The sequence below is a fragment of the Tupaia chinensis genome, unplaced genomic scaffold (assembly GCF_000334495.1).
Source record: "Tupaia chinensis unplaced genomic scaffold, TupChi_1.0 Scaffold000370_1, whole genome shotgun sequence".
Classification (NCBI taxonomy): domain Eukaryota; kingdom Metazoa; phylum Chordata; class Mammalia; order Scandentia; family Tupaiidae; genus Tupaia; species Tupaia belangeri.
The window spans coordinates 2,348,270-2,354,139 of NW_006159867.1; positions in this window are offsets into that span (position 1 = coordinate 2,348,270).

The window sequence follows — 5,870 nt, forward strand, 5'->3', positions numbered from 1 at the left end:
CCTCCACACTCCGCTCGGGATCTTGGGCATGCATGCACGCACACACACACACACACACACACCCGGTGTGAGTTTAAGCCACCAAATCCACTACCCGAACCGCGGTTGGCTACATGGGAGTCCAGCGACATAGCCATTACGCTAACTGCTGGTCCCACATAAAAAAGTATTGACATAGTCAAATCTACAGACAAAAACAAGATACTAAAATTGGCAAGAGAGAAACATCAGGTTACTTATAAAGGTTATCCCATCAGGCCATCCTCAGATCTTTCATCAGAAACAATGCGGCAAAGGAAAGAATAGGAAAATATATTCAGTTAAGTGAGAAACAGTTTCAACCAAGAATACTATACCTAGAAAGATTATCTTTCATATGGAAAGAAAGAATAAAAACATTCTCAGATAAACAAGACTAGAAAGAATTGGCCAGTAGCAGACCCACTCTTCAAGAAGTTCTGAAGGGAGTGCTCAACCAGGAGAACTAAAGACACATACATAAATAAGAGAACAAATGGCAACCAGGAAAATGATTAATTTAATGCTAGGAACAAGAAATATCAATAGCAATGTTGAATGCTAACGTCCAGGATTTAAATGGAAAGATTGGACCACAGCAACACTGCATATTCCACAGAAGAGAGTTTTAACATAAGACTGAACTGGTGAAATAGAATTTTTTGACTTTTGAGTAAAAATGGCTAATTTTTTTTATTATGCTTTGTTTTCCTAATTTAAACATTTTACTTTCTTTTGAGTTGTTGATAGGTTCAGCAATTTGTTAAAATATTTTACTTATTTGTTTCTTTAAATGGAAACATAAACTTTTCTTCCTTTGGGACTCCTCTTGAATTGGAAACATTTGGGGGTATTCTTATTCTGTGGCAGAAAGGTTATATGCATAAGTTCAATAATGCTTGTTGCATTGAATCAGAAATTGGAAATACTCATTATTGGACAGAGCTTTGACTGGAATGTCATATCCGAAGATTAATCAGAGAACTATAGAACTAAAATGGATCTCAAGTAAGCCGACAGTAGCTCTTAGAAAGATGGCCTGGCACCATAAATAGTTCCGCCTAGCAGAAAGGATTAGAGAAGATACATGAAAGAATTTATAACATTAAATAACCTGGACTTTTCCAGCCCAGCATTGTAATCAGTAGAGATTGCAAAAGAGCAACCACACCAGAGGATTATCTTGAGAAAGACTTTGAAGGAAGGAAAAGAGACTGATCTTTACTAGCAGGTGGTGTATCACAGAATACTTGGTAGGCAGGGCTGAATTGAGAAGGTGTATGTGTGAGTCGTGTGCTGGGCATTTGCTTTTCAACAATTTGAATAGTTGACATGTAAATATTTCCTCAAAAACATTTAAAACCAAAATTAAAAAAAAGTTATGTAAATTAATGTAAAAGTGACTCAGGATTATTTATAAAATGCAAGTACTAATTTAATAAAATGTTAATGTTAACAGAAAAAAAAATGTAAATTAAAATTCAGTATATTGAAACTTTGAAAGTTGCTTATTAACTGTCAAGAACTATGGAATATGAGCAAAATGTTTTGATGTGTGAAGTAAATGTGGAAAAATGTAAAAATAAATAAATAAATTTTTAAAAAAAGAAAGAAAAAATGTATTGACACAGTTAGCTATGTTCAGCTCAGTTCTTTCTCTTCTACTAAGTCAACTACATTAATTAATTTTCTGAAGCTGAATAGGAAGATATAACCATCCTCTATTTCTGTTGTGATAAGTGTCAGGTTTTTTGTTCTTTTTTTTTCCAGCCCTTCAGGGTAAATTAATCCTACAATATGAATAGTCCGAAGTTTTTTTCTACTGAATCACTTCACCCAGCCTCAGGAAGTGTCTAGGGAATAACGCTCTACTTTAATTTGTGGTTTTCTTTTCCTCGCCTTGGATACAACATTCTCACCTTATAGTCTGTTAATTCTCCCATAGTTTTATGTTCTATATAACTTCAAGGAATGTAAAGAACATTAGCATGCTGTATATTAAAGTAATGAAAATAACTGTCTCATTCTTGATATTGCCTATAAAGTTTTTTATTCTGCACACGTTTTCTATTAGTATACAATGTATTATGATTCCAAAGTTTCTACACCATAAATAAACTTGACCAATTATTTAAAAATTGTTAAACTGATAAGAGCCAGAGATTAACATAATAATATAAAGGGCCAGCCAGTGGTATGGAAGTTTGGGTAGCTGGATTTTTTTAAATAAAGAATTACTTTATTAAATTTTATTTATCATTACTATTATTTTTAAAAATTAGACCAAAGGGACACAGACACAGAAAGAGAGAGAGAGAAAAAAAATGAAAAAGAAAGCCATTAGGCCCAGGACTTGAACTTGACTTGAAGTCAAATAATAATCTCTAGGATGGGTGAGAGAGTGAATTTTAGTGCCAATAAGCATTCCTGGAAATACAGAAGGTCAGATCACGGCAGTGTAACACTGCTAGACTCAGCTCTGTTGGACAAAATATATATACACACACACACACACACACACACATGTATATATGTAATAATATAAAATACTAAGAGTTTACTTAGTAAAAAGCCCATTTATAGGATCAAAGTTATTCTGGAAGATTGCTTTTCATATGTATCTTGTCAAATCAGAATCAATCATTTCTTTCATCTCTGCAATAAACTGTTAATCAGAAATAATCAGATAACGTTCCTGGAATGTGATAGGTGATAGGTATATACTGAGAGGTGATATAGTTCTGTTCATGATTTAAGCATACTGTTCAGCATAGTTTTATTTCTTGAAATGTTTCTAAATGCTAGATGTAACAGCAGAGTAAATTCTAATACCACATTATTTTCCTTGACTTTGAGTATTAAGGTAATACTGAACGCACAATGCACTTTCTATACATGTTTGGCAATTATTTCATTTAGGCTGTAAAATTTTACTCAGAACTAAGTTCAGAAGCTACATTCTTCATCAAACTCCTCTAGCATTCTTGGTACGAGTTCAGGCTGAACCTGGCATATTTGGGCTATTAAGAATTCATGACCTTTATGATGGAGAAGCCAAGAATAGTAACATAAACACACACAGGTCCTATGCGATAATATCTTATTTTCCTTAATGAGCAAAAATTAAGAAGTGACACCAAATGATAAGTGTTATGCTATTTACTAGCAGCCCTGTGACAGTATATTTATGTAACTGTTTTTATAATCCATAATCCCCTAGGAAGGACATACATTCTCATGTGCATAAGTAATTCTAATAATATCTATGCACAGAGATCAAAGCTTAATAACAATTACATATACTTAAGTTTTTATTGCATTCAGATATAATGACCTATGGTTTAAAGATGTCTTAAATATCATACTAGCAACAAAATCAATATCCTTCAGAACTTTAAGAAATATTATGTCCCAAAATCAGTTTTTCAAATATTCCCTTCTAAATGTATCATTAAGATTAATTTGTATTATGGGTATGATGGTACTAACCCTTTAGAAATGATTTGAAAATTTTAGCTTGGCATCTTTTTACAGTAAAGTAAAAATAAGCTGTATTTGATTGTTCCTAGTGAACTGATTTATTGTTGTAAATCTAATTTTTCATTAACCAGAGCCCATGGTATTCACTGAGTTACTCAACAACACATACATTATTTATTCTATGAATGTGGGAATGAAATAGGCTAATATGAAAGATACATTAAAAAGAGAAATGTTACTGTTTTATCCTGAAATCTTTATACAGACTATTCAATATGCTTCAGTGTGTTTATATATAAAGAATTAAGAGAAATTATAACGACAGTGCAAATCAGTGACAGATCTGGAACTATCAAATAAAAATAAAAATGTACTCACCCTACTCATCATACTCATTCCTGAGAATAAACAATATATTTTGTACAAACTTTTAAAAAGAAAGTTTATACAAAAATATTTTTGTTGGAGCCAGCAGGGGACATAGTGGTTAAGGCACTAGACTTCCACTTAGCTAACCCCTGTTTGAGTCCTGGACTCAGCTGCTTGAAACATGCTGGGCACATCTGTGTCCATGCCCAAAGTCCTAAGAGAAGAATGAGGAGAGGGGATTGTGGCATGGCCATATGCCCTGGGTGGTGATTTCTCACTTTCTTTCTCTCTCTATCCCTCTCTGTCTCTCTGGTGAGCACATATGCCCTACAGCAAAAATCTCTCACAAATTTTTTTTGTTAATTTTGCATAAAAGAAACTATCCCCTATGCAATCATACTCTTTGACTCTATTACTTATTTTCTATTGCTTTGCTCTTGGATATATTAGAATGTTTAAATACTTCACTCTGTAGATAATATCTTTTTATGTGAGTGATTCTAATTTGAGTTTAGTGCAAGCCATCAAAAATTTATGTGTGAGACTAGCTAGTGGCATGGTGGTTGGGTCAGCTGAACAACACATGGCTAACAGGGCCATTCGAGATCCAGGAGCTTGAAAAATAGGCCAGCACATGTGCATGGGTGACCAAACTGTGAAAGGAGAAATGAGGAAGAAGGGATTTCAGCGTCACCATTTCCCTTAAGGAATGCTTTCTCACTTTTCCTCTCTTTGTCTATCTCTGTCTCTCTCAGGCAAGGGCATGTGTCTCATTGCATATTAAAAAATATATATAATGTGTGAATTTATCAGCAAAGTGTCATTTAAAAACAGACAGAATAATTCATAGGAGGCTCTTATTTTTTGTGGAAAGTATTTTTTACTGGAATAGAGACCATTGCTTCTCCAATCACATTTTATCCTATTTAGAGCAAGTGCACAGAAAACACACAGTACTTGGTATTTAGAAAATAAAAGATAAAGGTTAAATGGTGGATATTTCCTTTTAATTTTATGTGTTAAAGATTTCCTTTTGTCTACCAACCTAGCTTTCAGATCCAGAAGATTTGTAGGTTTCTTTTGAGCTTTTCTAGCTTAATATTAGGAAAACAAAGTTATTTTCTCTGTATTTTATAACTTCCTCTTAAAAGATAAAGAAATCTTAATTCTAATTTCTTTATTCAACCTTTTTTGTTAAATTGTAAGTTATGACTTTATTTTTGCAGAATTTAGGCCATTGGGTCTTCAAATTCCAGATTGAGACACTGTTTTACTTAATATTTTGGTCATGCCTAACTACACAAGGGCAATAGTCAAGTTACCTTAATAATAGCCAGAAGAAATGCCTCTAATCCAATTGGTCACAGGGCAGCTATCACCAAAACCAATTTCTTTATAATTAAATGGTGCTCCCAGGCACTATAAAAACTTGGAAGTTGCCTATGGATTTGGGGGAAGAAGAGGGATTTTTTTTTTCATAGACAGCAACCACATTGAAGCAATTTCTGAAACACACTGATAAGCTTTGCTTTTGAATTTACATTAAAGAGCTCAATAGTTGCTACCTGTGAGAACAGCTCACGCTTCTAAACTGACTTATGTCCTGTAGAGATTAAGGACAGAGGCCTCTAGAAGATTAGCACGTCACTTGGTTGAAGTGACACCCAATCCATTTTATTGACATGGACTCTATCCTGCAAAACAAGCACTTTTTGACTGAAACATAATGAAAATTAGGTGTGCCTTTATAGACCAGCATACAATACGTTTTTGCACATTAGTGCTAGCTAATGTAGGCAGTGTCCGTAAATGAAACCAACAGTCCTCATTATGGGTGGTTTGAAGGCACATGGCTCAGAATACTAATTCAGTAAAGCATACCAGAGAGCTTTACATTACTTTTTAATTTTATCCAAGTCTTGCTATGGTCCAAAGTTATTAAGCCGTATTCATTGAATTCGGCAGGCTATTACTTTGCATTGTTACGATTCCTATTGCATCTC